General features: G+C 40.1%; 1 protein-coding gene and 1 pseudogene across 2 annotated transcripts in view; one reads left to right on the plus strand and one right to left on the minus strand.

The window, feature by feature from the left end:
- Window positions 1–21054, minus strand: part of LOC120486139 (uncharacterized) — a 128190-nt gene that overhangs the window by 56784 nt on the left and 50352 nt on the right. The window lies entirely within an intron of this gene.
- LOC148981874 (uncharacterized) lies at window positions 791–16264 on the plus strand (annotated as a pseudogene).

The raw sequence follows: 21054 nt of genomic DNA on the forward strand, positions 1-21054 counted from the left end.
TACAGCAAAACCAATTATCAGAAACTGGAAAAAAGATGGTGTGTGGGGTCTTCTGTGCTGTTTATGTCCCAAAGGTAAGCTGATCGGATTTTGGTTATCGGATTGGATCAAATCTTGAAAATGGGTTGTTCAAAAGGGAAAGAAGGAATCTGAAATCAGATTAGATCAGGGAATCCAATCCTATTTTTAATCTGGATCAAACCTTCAGTTTGTGTTGTTCAAAACTTCGTCAGTGGGATTTGGATAACTTTGATAAAAAAAAAACAGGATTATCCTGATCCCAACAGGGGGAACAATTTCAAGGTGGATTTCAGGAAGAAAATGTAGTAAAACTTTAAAATTGGTCAAATAATACATTTGAATCATTTAGTGTATATACTTTTATTTATATTTTGTACTTGACTTGTGTAACCGTTGTAACAGTGATAAATTAGACATTGGCTAACAATTAAGCTATTCAGTAGTAAAGTAAAATTAAAATTATCGTGTCTCCATTTGTGTTTTGTCTCAAAATAAGAAACACCTACAGTGACCCCGTGTTGGCTCTTCTACCTGTTCTTTACATAGCTGGTAGCCCACATTGTGATATGTTGTCCCATTTAGAGCACTGGTAATCTGGATTTGGTAATCTTGAAAACTGTGTATCTGGATCAGGGTGATTCAGTCCAATGTTGCTTTGAAAAACCGACATAAAAGTAAGACGGATTACCTGATCCTGGATAGGAAAAAATAGGTTTTTCCAAATCCGGATCATTTTGATCCAGATTAAATGTTTTGAACAACTGGCCCCAGATGTTTGGGCTAAACACAAATTGGATTGTGGTAAAGCCAACATTGATCCCATTGTTATTGAGGGACCAATTCATGCCCCTCATAACCGATACCCCATCCGACCTGAAGCAAGACAAGCCGTGGAAGAGATAGTGACAGACTTGGAAGCTGAAGGAATCATCAGACAAACTTCAGCTACCACTAATAGTCCTGTCTGGCCTGTCAAGAAATCGGACAACTCGTGTGGAGATTAACCATTGATTACACAATGGTTGGAACAGACTCCCACAAGGTCTTAAGCTTTCTCCTGTTGTATTTCATGTCGATGACTTGTTAATAGCAAGCCCAGATGAAAACAGCCATAAAACAGTTAGGACCCCCTTGAAAATGAGATGTTGCATCTCAAGGGGCTATCCTTTCAATAAATTCAAATTCAAACATATATTTGCTCTGAATGTTGTCCTACAAGCCCTCAGGAAAGGGGGATTCAAAGTTAACCCCGACAAAGCACAGCTGGATAAACCCAAGGTTATCTATTTGGGTCAAGAAATGGGAAAGGAGAATGACAACAGAGCGTGTAGAAGCATTACGACAACTTCCAAAACCTCAAACAGTTACAGGAATGTGGAAGGTGATGGGACTTGTCAACTATTGTCATCAGTATACCTGATTTTGCTAGCATCACCAGCCCTCTCATTGACCTGTACAAGGGAGGAAAGCCGGGAGTGGAAAAGATCAACTGGACACCAGAAGCTGAGGAAGCGTTTACTTCTATGAAAGAAAAACTGACTTCAGCCCCAACTTTGGGACTTGGTCCGATGGACGATTGCAGTTTCATTTGTGGACCAGGGTAGGAGATGAGACGTATTCGACAGTACTGTGTCAAAAACCAGGTGATCAATACAGACCAGTTGGATGCTTTTCCACAAAAATTCCTGTCACTACGTTTGGGCAACCACGATGTATACAAGCCCTCGATGGTGCCACATGGGCAGTGGATAGGAGCTCTGATAGGAGCTCAAACTTTCAACTTTAGTGACACTGCTGAACAACACAAACATTAAAAACATAACTGAGCAAAATGGGAAGCAACTTTGTTGAACAAGGATTTAAGAGTGGAAATCATCAGAGACACTTCTCTGAACCCTGCAACAATGATGCGGGAGCCACATGAGGGAATACCACATGAGTGTGTAAAACAAGTAGAAGAAGAAAGTCTTGGTCAATCCAATCCCTCTTGAAAATCCAGACAAGGAATTATGCGTCGATGGACCCAGTTACTATGTTGATGGATTTACACATAGAATTTAAATACCAATAATATACGGGGACATAGCATGGGATGGGTTTCTGTTTTCCTGTCTATTTTCTTGGTCTGTTATTTCTTTCTCTTGAAGTTTCTCTCCTAACATATATAAATAAAAACCTTTCTTGGCAAGATTACTGGTGTCCTGGCCCGTAAATTGAATAATAACGGGGAAACAAGAGGCTTTAATTCCAAGTCTACACCAAGTTGTTGAATTCCAAATCAAAATAAATGTACCACATTCATGGAAAGATACTTATTTGATAAAAATTATTGTAGTGTTTTATAGCAGTTGACTATTACATCAGAGCTCACTTGTATGTCCTTTCACTTTATATTTCTCTATTTGAATTATTGATCTACTAAAAATTAAATTCATATTTTTCTTTCATGTCAGACCTGATGGAAGAGCGCGAGGAGAGTGAAGAACTGAGTGAAGAGGAGGAGGAACATCTTGTCAAACCTGGAGAAAAACCTTTGAGTCGCTCAAAGACTAAAAAGACATTTTTGAAGAAAAGAAGAGCCAATAAATCTTTCACCTGCACTCAGTGTGGAAAGAGTCTCTCAAACAAACTTAGTCTAGAGACTCACATGAGGATCCACACCGGAGAGAAGCCGTTCTCATGTGATCAGTGTGGAAAGAACTTCACACAAAAATCAAATCTTAATAAACACATGATTATCCACACCGGAGAGAAGCCGCATGAATGTGATCAATGTGGGACAAGCTTCACTCTAAAATTACATCTTCAGGAACACATGAGGATCCACACCGGAGAGAAACCATACACATGTGATCAGTGCGGGAAGAGTTTTCCATACAAACGAAGTCTTGATGTTCACATGAGAGTTCACTCTGAAGTGAAGCCGTTCACCTGCGATCAGTGCGAGAAGTGTTTCACACAAAAAATACACCTTAAAATTCACACGAGGATCCACACTGGAGAGAAGCCGTACGCATGCGATAAATGTGAGAAGACGTTCACGAATTCATCACACCTTAAGAGTCACATGATGATCCACACGGGAGAAAAGCCGTTCATGTGTGATCAGTGTGAGAAGAGATTCTCAACCAAAGAAAATCTTAGGCTTCACCTGAGGGTTCACACCGGAGTGAGACCGTTCGCATGTGATCAGTGCGAGAAGAGCTTCATGGATTCCAGTAAACTTAAAAGACACATGAAAGTCCACACTGGAGAGAAGCCGTACGAATGTGATAAATGTGGGACGAGTTTCAGGGATTCAGCAGATCTTAAGAAACACATGATGATCCACACTGGAGAGAAGCCGTTCACATGCGATAAATGTGGAAAGAGTTTCAGTGATACAGGACACCTTAAGAGTCACATGAGAATCCACACTGGAGAAAAGGCTTTCACGTGTGATCAGTGTGAAAAGAGATTCTCAAACAAACAAAATCTTAGGCTTCACATGAGAATCCACACTGGAGAGAAGCCGTTCACATGTGATCAGTGTGGGAAGAGTTTCGCACGAAAATCATGGCTTGATGTTCACATGAGAGTTCATACTGGAGAGAAGCAGTTCATGTGTGATCGGTGTGAAAAGAGATTCGCTCGGAGACAAAATCTTAAAGCTCACATGAAGACCCACACCGGAGAGAAGCCGTTCTCATGTGATCACTGCAGCAAAACATTTCTGCTGTCATCAAACCTGAAGAAACACCTGACCGTCCATACGAAGGAGAAGCCGTATTCATGTTCTGTGTGTGGAAAGAGTTTTTCACAGCTGCAATATTTACAAGAACATCAGAAAATACACACTGGTGTGAGAGAGTTCATGTGCTTTGAGTGTGAGAAGACTTTTATTAAAGCAAGTACTTTAAAACTGCACCAGAGGATCCACACTGGAGAAAAACCTTACAAGTGTTCACACTGCGACAAGAGATTCAGTCTGTCTGGAAATCTGAAAGCGCATGAGAGGATCCACACTGGAGAAAAACCTTACAAGTGTTCACACTGTGACAAGAGATTCAATCACTCATCCTATGTAAAAAAACATGAGAGGATCCACAGCAGAGAGAAGCCGCACACGTGTGATCAGTGTTGAAAGAGTTTCTCTATTGAAAGTCAGCTGAAGATACACATGAAGACCCACACAGTGGAGAAACCGCCTAGTGGAGAAACCAATTAGTTTCCTAACAGCCATGATGAGGGGCAGGACAGATTGTATGGGTGGGCGTTGTGACAATTTTATTTTGTGATCTTGAAGACTTCTACGAACTTCTTATCAATTAAATCATCAAGATTGTCTTATTTTATCTCTTTATAAAAGCGATTTTTGTCTTAGCGCTAGATAATGATTAAGTACTTGTGTTATAGATTAGCGGAGTGCTCGGAGAAGATTGGTACTTGCACATATTTGAGTTCGCAGATGCCGACGCGACAACAACCTCCACCCTCCCCACCACCACTAGGAGGGTCCCATCTATACTTCCCTTGGGGTCGGCTGCGCCCCTGCCTTCGTCTTCAGGCAAGAAATGCTGATCCGCTACCCTCGGATTACGATCTATGGACGAGGCCTACGCCAAAGAACTTTGCAAATAATTGCCTGCTGGGTTGTCAATAAATGGATGCTTTGTTACATCATTTTATCTCCCGAGTCTTTCTGGTAGAAATATTGTGATGAAAGGATTTTTCTTGCTAGTTGGTTATGGGAATTAACAGATTCATTTACAAAATTGCAAGTAAGACTACGGGCTCTATCTTGCACGCGGCGCAAATGACTTTATACGCTAGCGCACGTCTCATTCTTATTTTGCACGCGCGCAAAGCAGGCTTTTTTTCTCCGCAGACGCACGTCGATAAACTAGGGAATGAACTTGCGCTCCCTGGGCGGATCGGCGCAAAAAGGAGGCGTGTTTCGGCGCAAACATTCCCTGGTGCTATTTTACACTTCCAGAACACAATTGCACCTCTGACCAGAAAAAAACTGGTCTAAAGTCAGTTGCGCGTTGTTCATAATGCTATTTTAAGCACGCATGCTTGCCCATAATGTAGCGGGTGCACAACACGCATACACTTTGATTCTCTCAACAACACAGATGCAGCAGTTTTTATTTTTGCAAATCATACATTATAAAAAGGGAAAATATGAACACATGAGGGAAATCATTATGGTTTACATGAAGATGAAAAAAACTAAGTACCCAATTTTTTTAAGGCTAATTGTAGAACTGAAGGATCAGACCTGTTTGTCCAATAGTGGCAAGAAACATACATATATAATGTTTAACCAACGCTGATGTCCGAGAGTTTCTCCCATCCCCATACAACGCCACCTCTCTGTCTTTCACTGTTCTGACAAGAACGTCGGTCTCATCGGCTGTGAACGCTCCTGGCACGCACCTGGTAAACCCGCCGTTATAATAACAATCCGTCATGCAACATGCGCACCTGTTCTTAAAGGGTATGTTGGATGACGCTCTGATTGGTTCATTTCACGTTACGCCCAAACCACACCTATGAATAATGAAGCTACTCCAGACCAACCCCTTTTAGATTTGCGCCAGGCGCAAGAGTCATTTATCCCGCCGGGAAAATAGCAACAGCACCGGGACCCGCCCACAAAGTTACTTGCGCTTTGACACTTGCGTCAGATCGTTAAAATTGGGCCCTATAACAAAGAATGCAGTTGAAAATAATCTTGTTTAAAGGGTTGATGAACTGAGAAATTAAATTTTCCTTGAGCTTTTGACATATAAGAGGTCATCATATTATAAGAATATCCTGTAAGTTTCAGAACTGAAAACGTCCTATAAAAGCTTGTATTGACACCAGCCTCAGCAAACGACTCGTTTTTCAAAGTGGGGAACTATGACGTCAAAGAGGATAAAACCCCACCCCCGCAGAAGAAGATCAACGTCTACTTTAACACGTCCAGTTTAGCCTCGCCCACCGATTCGCACATTACACGCATAGCTAAATAACATAGACCTACAGCCTCCTACGACGTCGTGGCCATTTTATGCTTCTGCGTAAGGTTGCGTTGCTTCGTGGTGCATTTCACCGCCAGAACGCTAGGGGGGGTGTGTGGTTCGCGAATCTCTTTGCTAGTTTGTTTTGGTTCTGTGCGCCGGTTCTGCTTTTTCATTTCCGATGATGGCGAGCGAAAGAGAGAGAATGTTGTTGCAGCTGGAGCTAATCGACGTTGAACAACAAGACGACACAAACTTTGTCCCCATAGAACCAACACGGATGTCCAGGGCCCGTTCCACCTGAGCTGCCATACGCTGTTCGTAATGACTTGAAGGCTTTTCTTTTCAGTCTCCACATGGAACTGTGCAATGGCAGGGTAATGTAGTGTCCCGTGGCAAACGTGGTTAGTACTGTATTATAAATAATGAAACCGTGAAAATTGTATTGAAAATAAACAACAAACTGTGTTTCAAAACAAACGTTGATTTTTTGATTGTTTGAAGTTTATTACAAGCAAAAAAGAAAGAAAAGAATATAGACATATACTGTATAGTAACAATGAAATAAAAAAACAACACAGTTTATTCTTAGTTTAAATCTTTATTTACTTTCTTTATACAGTAAGAGTATTATAATTATCCGTACGAGGGTGCAAATGTTAAAAATGGCGCTATAGCGGGAGGGGGAAACATGAAAAGCTACACTCCTGAAATGATGTATAATCTGACCAATCACAGCCCTTGCAGTCTGCGTCGCCTCGACGCACAGTTACAAATATTTGGAGGTGCATGTCGTGCTACGGCGGAGGGGTCGAAGAGGGGCTCGCGTCGACGCACAGGGGTCTGCGGGGGGGTACGCCGTCCATTTGACGCAGAAGCATAAGGGCCTGTTCACATAACGTGTCTTTTGCTCACTCAAGTTCGTTATTTCAAATGTAAGCGCGCGGTATGCATGCTCATAATGGCGGCGACGCGGTGGTCACGGTGCGACAGACTCGTTTTTTCAATAGTGGAGAATATTGGATGGCTTAAAATGACTTCCATGATGTTGAAGTTACATGAACAAATTATGTTTGTTTAACGAAACAAAGTTACGTGGAACCTCCCAGACAGCAAACTGACATTGAATCAACGTGGAAACGACATCTCTCATGACATTGAAACAACGTTGATTTGCTCATCGAATTAACGTTGAACCAACGTCAGACGCGGCATTCTTCAAAGCTAAATGAAATCGAAAATTGGTTTGCTTTCATAACGTTGAAACAACGCGTTGATTTCAAGTTGATTTTCCGTTAGTTTTGAAAGAATGACGCGTCTGACGTTGGTTCAACGTTAATTCGATGAGCAAAACAATGTCAGATCAACGTTGTTTCGATGTCATATTTCCACGTTGATTCAATGTCAGTTTGCTATCTGGGCTGTTTACAAAAAAAAGTTAAGTAAAGCCAACAAATCATTTTTTGCGTGTAACTGTACCTGAAGTCTATAGAAAGATGCCGATTTTATCCTCATAGAAGTAGTGATGGGAAGATGAGGCTTCCTGAACCACTGAGACCTCACAGCCCATTGCTTCACCCAAAGGTTCAATACTCGAAGCTTCATTCAGCATTAGTCACTAGTGACACCTAGCTACTGTGCAAAGAAATAGCAGACAAATTAAATCATTCTGAACCAATGACCCGTCCCCCTCCCGCTCTGTTTTATTTATTCATCTTCTTCTCACTGTTAATGTCTCTGTAACCTTTCGTTTGCAATAATAAAGAGATCTGTGCAAACATTTGTCCATTGCCTTGGTATGAAATAAAACTTGTATCTTCTTTCTCTGTCTGCAATTTGTACAGAGACAACGGTCACAGCACACACACAATTAATTAATTATTTAAAAAAATGGATAGTGACAGTATGAACAACAAAAGTGACTGTGTTGAGTGCAGTGCTTATGGTGGAGTGACTCGAGGGAGTGTAATAAAGTAAGCAAACTGCAGTAAACACAGCAGTTTGGGGTGGATGAAGGAAAGGATTACAATAGATTTTTATTGAGAAATTGAATTATTTTAAGTGTGTTGGGGTTTAGACTAGGGCTGCACGATTATGACAAAAATCATAATTGTCGATTATTGCTTTGAAATTATAATTGCGATTATTAATTACGATTATCACAATTTACATTGAATGATGTTTTGAACAGCTTTATTCCATTGTTATATCAAAATAAAATGCCTGAAAACTCCTGAAAAACTTTCAATTCCTTTCGATGGTTTAAAGTAACACCAACTAACTTTTCCTCTTCGGTCACCCTACTGGTTGGAAACGAAATTGTCCATTGCCGCTGTCGTAAATAATTTAGCCTACCGTCGCACGCACGCTCACTGTTTATCCAGCACCGGCTTTAGAATGAACGATGTCCACAGACAAGGTAGAGTATGTTGCATGATTTCATGAAAGGATGATGTATTGCAACATCAGAAACGAAGAAAAACGAAATAATGACTATTATAGTGCTTGATGTAAAGCAGTCGAATTTTGTAGTTCTTTTTGTGGTCGGGTTCCCACCCGAACTCCGAAGTTACATAGTGCCAGTAAAAGCGATACAGACCCCGTCAGGCGACGACAGGAGTGCCTTTCACCCTGTTACGACTTGATGAACCACTGATAAGATTTTGGAAACATTATTTTAAGTAAACAATGTTAGATAGTGTTGCTTTAATGCTAATTATAATGTTACACTAACTAAAGTTAAAACAATGGGGAAAAAACCCTTAAGATAACCTGTAAAAAAACACATTTTAAGCACACAGAATAATGTAAGTGGACTTTTTATAATTGTGCCTTTGTACGATTACATAATTGTGGCATCCATAATTGTAATCGCAATTACAAATTCGATTAATTGTGCAGCCCTAGTTTAGACAATTCCTCTTCTTGGACAAAACCTTTCCAGCCTTGGAAAAATAGCCTTTCACAAGGAACAGAGGACGTCAGTGTGCCAGCGGGTAAAAATGAAGATGCTTCTGTTGAGCCCAGACAGGGGAGGATTTCCTCTTTCTTGCTGGCTCCATTACCATGAAAAAGGAAGATGTCATAAAAAAACAAACAAATCCAAAAGGGCAATCCAAATAAAAAAGCAGTCCAGTCCAGATCCAAAAATCCAAATCAATCAAAAAAATCTTGTGTAATTAATATAACAAGAATATAACTAGTAGGCTATAATTGGTAATAACATATTAATTATTTTTAATAACTGATATGGTGTAACAAGATACAGCCCTAACACATATCAGTGATTCTTGGGAATTTGGATAAAACAGGTTTTAATTTTGAAAATAAAAAGTTAGTTAAATTACAAAATCTAAAGGTATATCATTATAAAGCAAGGTCTTGGCTGTTCAGCAATGCACCGGTGCAACCTCCTCATTTTGTATTTTTTTCATAAAATAGGCGTTTCTCCAGTTATCACTTTGTTTTTGTCAACACCGTCAGACAAAATAAATAGCAAATTATTTTTTATTTGTTTGGTCTAATATGTATTTAGAATTTTTAAATCATTATCTGGCATTCTTGGTACACATATATGCTGTTAAATGTTGAATATTCACTTTTGTTCATTTTTTATACTGTTTTGCGTGTACTCCTTTAAAAGATATAACATCATACAACATTTACTTTAAGCCTAAATAGAAAAATTAATGTTGTTTTACTTAACAAACATATTTTTGTATTAAAAGAGACTATTACTTTAATAACTCAACAGCACTGAAGAATCATATTTCAAGTATATTCATTTAAAACCAATAAAACTCCCTCTGACGGTGGTGACTTTAGAACTGACGGTGGTGACATTAATCTGACGGTGGTGACTGTGACTCTTTACAACATACAATTCCACAATGTATACCACTCAAGTCAATCAATTCTTGCTTAACAACTTCATTTAACTCTTTGGTCCAAAAAATAACAATCTTGAGCACTGTGATAAACATTTTTTTCCTTTTATGAGGTATTCCTCATTTAACTCTGCCTCACTGTGTATTTTCTCTCTCAGCTTTTTTTGGTATTCCCTGTTTCTTCTCCTTCTCTCCTCTATATAGCTGCTGCCTAGCCATAACTTTCGAAAATACATAAAGTCAAAGTTGAGTGTAATGACTATGAAATTGGGGGTAATTACAGCGAATGTTAGATTTGTTTAAATGATGTCATGCCATTTTCATTTGGCTTTAGTCATTGGAGATGCATAGCCTGGAATGGATAGTGCATACTATGTGCTGTGTAGGTAGGCAGTAGCTGCACTATGTGCATCCTTAGTTCTGGTTAGTTCTGGCAGGTCACGTTAGTCAAGCTCGCATCAGCCGACTATTAGCTGATCCACCTCCCCCTATAGGAATATGACGCCTATCACTGTACACATATATACAGTATAAGCTCCTTCAGTATTATCATCAGCTATCACGTTTCTCAGGAGCTCATTACCCTCCTCCTTCCCCAGCTCCACTCGTCAGTCAGGACTTGACATTCTGATTCCCCAAGAATCTGAATAAATTCTCGAATTATATTGTACTTTAAATTTTGAAATAATCTGCAAAACATTCATGTTGGTTCTGTTCTGTTTACCCCAAGGGGGTTATTGCTGCTCCTATCCATGCTAGGCTTTAACAAATTTTTAGTGTGGGCAAAAATCTAAATGAACGTCATGAAACACAATTTAATCGCATCAAACGTGTTCAGATTAGAACTGCTGTATTCCTGCAGCTGAACCACAGCCGTGAGGATATCAGGAAACATCCTCACTCTCACTCGCGCTCATAGTAGCATGCAGTGTAAGCCTGAATGGAAGAAATATAGGGGGAATTAAATAAATAAAAATATTAAAGAGGTGAATGGAACATTACAGGATAATATATTGGTATTTATTGTGATCAACAATTATATTCTAGCCTCTGTTATAGACCATTTGGGGGGTTTTGTCACCACCGTCACACGGTATGTCACCACCGTCAGATAGAAAACCTGACGGTGGTGACGTCTGACGGTGGTGACAAAACCTACTCTTTCACATGATATGCATGAGTTGTTCACATTATAGCCATCTTGTTTCCCCTCTGTTGCTAGCTACTTCAGACCTCTTCTTAAAAAGTATACAATTATGTCATAATCTAATCTAATATTTTCTATACAAAAGAGACGGTGTTGACATGTTATGGTTGTGACAGTAGCAGTGCCCAAATATATGAACAAATTTAAGAGAAAATAGCAAAATTACGGGAGCTTGAGTGATCTTGAAGCATGCTGTAAAGCTGAATCTTTGAAAATGGGGTATGGAGGAATGTAGTTGACCTTGTAGTTGCCTGATTTTATTGCTTTTTATAAATATCTGACGGTGGTGACGAATATGTGGGACACATTTTGAACAACCACAAAATAATAGTAAATATTGTTCAAAACTCAATGTTTGTAGTTTTTAATACATATTACAATGTACTCTTTTGTGTGGTAAATATATTATTCAATTCAATTATTCCTTTTTGTTTTTTTAATCAAGTTGAAATGATTATCTCCTATCCGAGGACAGCTGATTTTGTAGGCAATGGGCCAGGATATAATCATTAAAATAATAAAAATGAAAAATAAACCTATAAAAGAACCTTACATATGTGCAAAGGACCCCCTGATTATAAACTTGATTCTTTTCATTCATGAAAATGTTATTAATTTCCAACAGAATTAGCACTTTTTTTAGTGGGACATGTTTTTGCCAAAGTTTCAAGAATCAGTGATATATGACACAATAATAACGATAATGAGATTTCTCTGACTCTCTGACGCTACTACAACTGCTTCTACTGTTCCTGAAACAGCCACAAGGTGGCGCGAGCCGAACCGCAGACCGAACCGATGACGTTTTTACACAAACGTTTGTCATTAGTCACGTGATTTTCACGGTAACAAATGGCTCTGAACAAAACAAGCCTCGAATCGCGGCTTCATCTGGCGCGCTTTTTTTTTCTCCACACAAGCTCCGACGGATCGGTTCAAATGTCACAACACTAACTAGAAGTTTTGAAACGAGCAGGAATATCTGGAGGTGCTGCAACTGAACTGAGAAGAAGATGTTTGTTAAAGAACAGGAGATCGAGGAGAACTCGAGTGAAGCAGCAGATCCCTGGAGAGGAAAACACGAGGAACAAGCAGGTTGGTGTCTATTTTAATTTAATGACTGTTGTGGTACATTAAGATAACACAGATTTAGACACGAGGTATCCGCTGAAAAAGTTCTTAGGCTACTAGAACCATGTTGTATTACTAACACTTTTAACAGTTGAGTAAAGTTGGCAATACACTCACAAAGTCGAACTAAACATTACACAAATGACACCACTTTTGAATCGTAGTACAAATGACACCACTTTTGAATCGTAGTACTACGAAAACAGTCAATAACTTCACTGTCACACACTTTAGTGTCAACAAATTCAGTTACACCACTGCTGTCTTGATGATTATACAACACTTATTTTGGTAACTTATACAAGTATTTTCGCATAATTTTATGATTTTTATTAATGGAAAATAGATAACTTCACTGTAATGCACTGCATTGTTACCAGATTCAGTTCAAGCATAACTGCTGTCCTGCTGGTTATACTGTATGGGATTTTATAAAACATATTCAATAACTTCACTGATAATTCACTGTATTGTTGCCAAATTAAGTGTACACATTACTGCTGCCCTTTTGATTAGACTACAACACATATTTTGGGGTGGCATTTTTTTACACAATTGTAAATATATAATTTATTGCGATTTAAATTATTTATTAAGATATAAAAAGTTCACTTTAACAACTGTTAGTGTCTGATGGAGTGACGAGGACTGTCTCAACAAATCTCTGTGCATTCAATTCAATTTAAAGAACTTTATTTATCCGTTAGGAACTTCATTCATGTTGAGCATCAACAATGCGTGTACAGTTGCACAAACGTAGCACAGTATACCACACTCGCGCAAGTAATAAATATTAATAAATAAATAAAGCTTGCAAAGCACAATAAGTACATGATAAATAAGCAGGCGTTAAAAAGGTTACGTTAAAAATAGATAAATAAAAAGCGATAAATAAATCACGAATATGCACACATGGACATACGTCTTGGTAAATGAGTGTGATGGAAATTATTTTTTAAACGCAGATATATCAGCTTGGGTAAGGGTAAGGGGAGGAGGAGACCTTTGTGCTTCTCATGTTAGACACTTGTCATGTGTGAACTGCCTTTCTTATAAGAAATAAATACTCATGCTTATAATTTTCGAGATCTTCACTTGTTTAATTGCGGTTTAAGATTCAGGGACATAATTTCCATAACAATAAGTTTATCAACTATTCATGTTTCCAATAGAAGTTGGCACAAAACTTGTCATGGCTCTCTTAGTCCTGAATAAGAGTGATCTGTATCTCTGACCCGAGGGTAAAATACTATAGTGACTCTGCAATGTGTGAGTGGTGTCAGTAGGGCTGGGTATCGTAACAAAATGTACGATACCGATACCTTGACTTCGAGACCGGTTCCTGAACGATACTTTTTTTCGATACTGTGATGGCTATTTTTATATTTACATGTAGATATGTTTCTTTTCTTTTATATGTGTTCTTTTACTTTCTTCTATATGTTTTCTTTTATTTTATTAGATGTCTTAGATGTGTGTAACTTTTACTAACGTTGGAAAAGATGTTACTCATAAGCATTTAAAGGATTAGTTCACCCAAAAATGAAAATTAAGTCATTAATTACTCACCCCCATGCTGTACCAACCCCGTAAGACCTTCGTTCATCTTCGGAACACAAATAAATATATTTTTGATTAAATTTGAGAGCTGTATAACTACCACATTGGCTCCTAAGGGACTGCCTCTTGACGGCCCAGAAAGTCAATGAAGAAAATGTTTAAATATCCCAAGTGACTACCGTGGCTCAACTATATGTTTATCAAGCGACGCGAATACTTTTTGTGCGAAAAAACAACGCATGAAAACAACACATGCGCGAGAATTGCGATCTGAAGTAGTGTAAGCAGATAGCAATTCTCGCGCATGCGTCGTGGAAATCTAAGGAAATCTCGTTTCTGGCCTACAAGGAAGAAAAGAAATAGTCAAATAACCTCGTTATTTTTGTTTGTTTTTTCGCACAAAAAGCATTCGCGTCGCTTGTTAAACATATAGTTGAGCCACGGTAGTTGTTCAGGAAGCACACCATAGCGCATGATACATTTGACTTCATGTGACATTATTGGCAGGGACTGTCTAAAGTTTGGGATCATTATATGTTTATAAAGAAGGAGAACAAGATGCAATGTGTCTACTGCAAAGTATACCTAGCAGGGCTGCCAACTCTCACGCGTTCACCGTGAGACTCACGCAATTGAGCCAATTCTCACTCTCACGCCACACCCCCGATTTCCACGCTGAAGTGTCAATCCCTTCGGTCAAATGCCTAAAAGATGAGTTTGTCTATAGATCTACCTGTTGAGCCACTCGAGATCGACTAGATTTACCGCCGCATATTAATTCCCAAAATATCCTGTAATCTAGTGCGAGCGCGCATGCGAGATGTTGTGCTCCTAACCGCGGCTCGCGCATGACGGCAGAGAGGTAAGCGTGCGCGTGCACCCATGTCTCTCACGCGCCAGTCAGACCAATTGTGGCAATTCATCATATGCTTAAACTTTTATGTTGTGACGCAACAAAAATTTCAGCATACATTCACTGTATACACCGGGACGTGATGGAGGAACAAATATTGTGACACACACACACACACTGATGTTTGTCTTGAGATTACAGTTGAAAAAGTCTGATTCTTATTTATAATTTTTTTATTTCCATTTATTTTTTTATAAATTGTATACATTTGCAGACTGATCTCATGAAGTAGAGAAAACTGTTTTTTGCGGGACAATCATATCTTCACAGCAGGTGAAATAGCCTAGTGAGTAACCACTTCTGTGGCTTCCTCAAGGCTACTCCCCTGAGTCAACACCTCCCAGTCTGTGCTGTCAAAGCAGCCCTGTAGAGACTCACCTCACATTATCATCCCACCTTTTCACCTGCTTCTTTGTCACGCCCTCTCTCTGCAGTTTTGTACGGTAAGCAGGGATCAGATGGATCACGTTATGATCTGAAGTGCTAAGAGGTGTTTTTTGTATGCTTTGTAGGCGTTCTTTACATTGCCATAACAGAGGTCAATTGTTTTGTCACCTCTGGTGGCGCATGTCACATATTGTTGATGGGTTGGAAGTGTCTTTTTTTAGCCTGCAAAAATGAGAACGGGGACTCTGGGGATGCAATCTGATGGACATGCGCCACCATGGCCTCTGCTGCACGTGTGACATCGTCAGACGGAGGGATGTAAACAAGTACAAGAGCCAGCTGACCAAACTCCTGGGGAAGATATTTGGGTCTGAATGACACCGCAAGCGGCTCTAGATCAGGTGGACAGCATGAGTCTTTGACATCAGCAGTTCTGCTCCAGTCTTTCAAATTATACGCACAAATTGACGGCAAAGATCAGATTTTTCAACTCGGGCGGCAGACGCGAATTCGCGTCAAATGCGTGAATGCACAAATAGCACAAACTATTTGACGCGCGAATGAGGCATATTCGTGTCTTCCGCACCGCGCTCTACGCCTCATTCGCGCAGCAGGAATTTCTACACGCATAACGCGTCTTTGCATTGACTTGACATTGAAATCATTCGCACTATTCGCGTCCGGTGTGAACGCACCATTATAATGTCCAACAAGGGCAAACATTCATAGAAACCGTGATGTTACTAAACACTTGCGCTCTGGAGCACATCTAAATGACTAGATAAACAAAAGCACGCAACAGGACGCTCACCACATGCTACTAAACTACTTAATTACTGTAATTTGAGTATTTGTTATTCTTTACTTTACAACCCTGGTTGTTGAATTCCAAATCAAAATAAATGTACCACATTCATGGAAAGATACTTATTTAATAAAAATTATTGTAGCGTTTTAAAGCAGTTGACTATTACATCAGAGCTCACTTGTATGTCCTTTCACTTTATATTTCTCTATTTGAATTATTGATCTATTAAAAATTAAATTCATATTTTTCTTTCATGTCAGACCTGATGGAGGAGAGCGATGAGAGAGAAGAACTGAGTGAAGAGGAGGAGGAACATCATGTCCAACCTGGAGGAAAACCTTTGAGTCGCTCAAAGACTAAAAAGACATTTTTAAAGAAGAGAAGAGCCAAGAAATCTTTCACCTGCACTCAGTGTGGAAAGAGTATCACAACCAAACATAGTCTAGAGATTCACATGAGGATCCACACCGGAGAGAAGCCGTTCTCATGTGATCAGTGTGGACAGAGCTTCAGACAAAAACCAAATCTTAAGAAACACATGATGATCCACACCGGAGAGAAGCCGCATGAATGTGATCAATGTGGGACAAGCTTCGCAGCTAAAGTATGTCTTCAGGAACACATGAGGATCCACACCGGAGATAAGCCATTCCCATGTGATCAGTGCGGGAAGAGTTTTCCATACCAACGAAGTCTTGATGTTCACATGAGAGTTCACTCTGAAGTGAAGCCGTTCACCTGCGATCAGTGCGAGAAGTGTTTCACACAAAAAATACACCTTAAGATTCACATGAGGATCCACACTGGAGAGAAGCCGTACGCATGCGATAAATGTGAGAAGACATTCACAATTTCATCACACCTTAAGAGTCACATGAGAGTCCACACGGGAGAAAAGCCGTTCATGTGTGATCAGTGTGACAAGACATTCGCAACCAAACGAAATCTTGATTTTCACTTAGGAGTTCACACTGGAGTGAGACCGTTCGCATGTGATCAGTGCGAGAAGAGCTTCATGGATTCTTATAAACTTAAAAGACACATGAAAGTTCACACTGGAGAGAAGCCGTACGAATGTGATAAATGTGGGAGGAGTTTCAGGGATTCATCAAAACTTAAGAGACACATGATGATCCACACCGGAGAGAAGCCGTTCACATGCGATACATGTGGGAAGAGTTTCAAGGATTCAGCAGATCTTAAGAGTCACATGAGGATCCACACTGGAGAAAAGGCTTTCACGTGTGATCAGTGTGAGAAGAGATTCTCAAACAAACAAAGTCTTAGGCTTCACATGAGAATCCACACTGGAGAGAAGCCGTTCACATGTGATCAGTGTGGGAAGAGTTTCGCACGAAAACCATGGCTTGAGTTTCACATGAGAGTTCATACCGGAGAGAAGCAGTTCATGTGTGATCGGTGTGAAAAGAGATTCGCTCACAGACAAAATCTTAATGCTCACATGAAGATCCACACCGGAGAGAAGCCGTTCTCATGTGATCACTGCGGCAAAACATTTCTTTGGTCATCAAACCTGAAGAAACACCTGACCGTTCATACGAAGGAGAAGCCGTATTCATGTTCTGTGTGTGGAAAGAGTTTTTCACTGCTGCAACATTTACAACAACATCAGAAAATACACACTGGTGTGAGAGACTACATGTGCTTTGAGTGTGAGAAGACTTTTATTACAGCTCAACATTTAAAACTGCACCAGATGATCCACACTGGAGAAAAACCTTACGAGTGTTCACACTGTGACAAGAGATTCAGTCTGTCTGGAAATCTGAAAGCGCATGAGAAGATCCACAGCAGAGAGAAGCCGCACACGTGTGATCAGTGTGGAAAGAGTTTCTCTATTAAAAGTCAGCTGAAGATACACATGAAGATCCACACAGTGGAGAAACCACCTAGTGGAGAAACCAATTAGTTTCCTGACAGCCATGATGAGGGGCAGGACAGATTGTATGGGTGGGCGTTGTGACAATTTAATTTTGTGATCTTGAAGACTTCTACGAACTACTTATCAATTGAATCATCAAGATTGTCTTTATAAAAGCGATTTTTGTCTTTGTCTTAGCGATAATGATCAAGTGCTTGTGTTATAGATTGGCGGAGTGCGATATTGACAAAAATTAAATCAAATTGCAACCTTATCATAAAAATCATGAAATTTTTGTCAAGCCCTTAAAATAACAGTAGTCTACCCATCATGTAAACATAACATATTGTCTCTAAATTAATGAAGCTCTGTTTAGTTTCCAATTGTTTTGACAACCACAATGAAAGCTTTAGCATAAGTTCTGCCAGGAAGACTTAATTACCACATTACTTGTTACCTTCAGGTTATCCAATCACGTTCTTATTCTTGTCGTATAAAAGATCGGTACTTACACATATTTGAGTTCGCAGATGCCGACGCGACAACAACCTCCACCCTCCCCACCACCAGGAGGGTCCCGTCTATACTTCCCTTGGGGTCAGCTGCGCCCGCCTTCGTCTTCAGGCAGGAAATGCTGATCCGCTACCCTCGGATTACGATCTATGGACGGGGCCTACGCCAAAGAACTTTGCAAATAATTGCCTGCTGGGCTGTCAATAAATGGATGCTTTATTACATCATTTTATCTCCCGAGTCTTTCTGGTAGAAATATTGTGATGAAAGGCTTTTCCTTGCTAGTTGGTTATGGGAATTAACAGATTCATTTACAAAATTGCAAGTAAGACTACGGGCTCTATCTTGCACCCGGCGCAAATGACTTTACACACTAACGCACGTCTCATTCTTATTTTGCACGCGCGCAAAGCGGGCTTTTTTTCTCCGCAGACGCACGTCGATAAACTAGGGAATGAACTTGCGCTCCCTGGGCGGATCGGCGCAAAAAGGAGGCGTGTTTCGGCACAAACATTCCCTGGTGCTATTTTACACTTCCAGAAAACAATTGCGCCACTGACCAGAAAAAAACTGGTCTAAAGTCAGTTGCGCGTTATTCATAATGCTATTTTAAGCACGCATGCTTGGCCATAATGTAGCGGGTGCACAATGCGCATACACTTTGATTCTCTCATCAACACAGATGCAGCAGTTTTTATTTTTGCAAATCATACATTATAACAAGGGAAAATATGAACACATGAGGGAAATCATTGTGGTTTACATGAAGATTTTTTTTACCGAATACCGAATTTTTTTAAGGCTAATTGTAGTACTGAAGGATCAGACCTGTTTGCCCAATAGTGGCAAGAAACATACGTATATAATGTTTAACCGACGCTGATGTGTGAGGATTTCTCCCATCCCCATACAACGTCACTTCTCTGTCTTTAACTGCCCTGACAAGAACGTCGGTCTCATCGGCTGTGAACGCTGCTAACCCGCCGTTATAATAACAATCCATCATGCAACATGCGCACCTGCTCTTAAAGGGTTTGTTGGATGACGCACTGATTGCTTTATTTCACGTTACGCCCAAACCACACCTATGAATAATGAAGCTACTTCAGACCAACCTCTTTTAGATTTGCGCCAGGCGCAAGAGTCATTTATCCCGCCAGGAAAATAGCAGCAGCACCGGGACCCGCCCACAAAGTTACTTGCGCTTAGACACTTGCGTCAGATCGTTAAAATTGGGCCCTATAACAGAGAATGCAGTTGAAAATAATCTTGTTTAAAGTGGTGATGAACTGAGAAATTAAATTTTCCTTGAGCTTTTGACATCTAAGAGGTCGTCATATTATACATAGAATATCCTGTACGTTTCAGAACTGAAAACGTCGTTGTTAGTCTAATAAAAGCTTTTATTGACAACAGCCTCAGCAAACGACTCGTTTTTCAAAGTGGGGAACTATGACGTCAAAGAGGATAAAACCCCACCCCCGCAGAAGAAGATCAACGCCTACTTCAACACGGCCGGTTTAGCCTCACCCACCGATTCGCACATTACACGCATAGCTAAATAACATAGACCTACAGCCTCCTACGACGTCATGGCCATTTTATGCTTCTGCGTAAGGTTGCGTTGCATCTTGATGCATTTCACCGCCAGAACGCTAGGGGGGTGTGTGGTTCGCGAATCTCTTTGCTAGTTTGTTTTGGTTCTGTGCGCCGGTTCCGCTTTTTCATTTCCGACAATGGCGAGCGAAAGAGAGAGAATGTTGTTGCAGCTGGAGCTAATCGACGTTGAACAAGACGACACAAACTTTGTCCCCATAGAACCAACACGGATGTCCAGGGCCCGTTCCACCTGAGCTGCCATACGCTGTTCGTAATGACTTGAAGGCTTTTTTTTTCATTCTCCACATGGAACTGTGCAATGGCAGGATAATGTAGTGTCCCGTGGCAAACGTGGTTAGTACTGTATTATAAATAATGAAACCGTGAAAATTGTATTGAAAATAAACAACAAACTGTGTTTCAAAACAAACGTTGATTTTTTGATTGTTTGAAGTTTATTACAAGCAAAAAAGAAAGAAAAGAATATAGACATATACTGTATATTAACAATGAAATAAAAAAACAACACAGTTTATTCTTAGTTTAAATCTTTATTTACTTTCTTTATACAGTAAGAGTATTATAATTATCTTTACGAGGGTGCAAATGTTAAAAATGGCGCTATAGCGGGAGGGGGAAACATGAAAAGCTACACTCCTGAAATGATGTATAATCTGACCAATCACAGCCCTTGCAGTCTGCGTTGCCTCGACGCACAGTTACAAATATTTGGAGGTGCATGTCGTGCTACGGCGGAGGGGTCGAAGAGGGGCTCGCGTCGACGCACAGGGGTCTGCGGGGGAGTACGCCGTCCATTTGACGCAGAAGCATAAGGGCCTGTTCACATATCGTGTCTTTTGCTCACTCAAGTTCGTTATTTCAAATGTAAGTTAATCCAATTTTATCCTCATAGAAGTAGTGATGGCAAGATGAGGCTTCCTGAACCACTGAGACCTCAGCCCATTGCTTCACCCAAAGGTTCAATACTCGAAGCTTCATTCAGCATTAGTCACTAGTGACACCTAGCTACTGTGCAAAGAAATAGCAGACAAATTAAATCATTCTGAACCAATGACCCGCCCCCCTCCCGCTCTGTTTTATTTATTTATCTTCTTCTCACTGTTAATGTCTCTGTAACCTTTCATTTGCAATAATA

Source organism: Pimephales promelas, chromosome 3, assembly GCF_988280905.1.
Source record: "Pimephales promelas chromosome 3, fPimPro1.hap1.1, whole genome shotgun sequence".
NCBI lineage: Eukaryota > Metazoa > Chordata > Actinopteri > Cypriniformes > Leuciscidae > Pimephales > Pimephales promelas.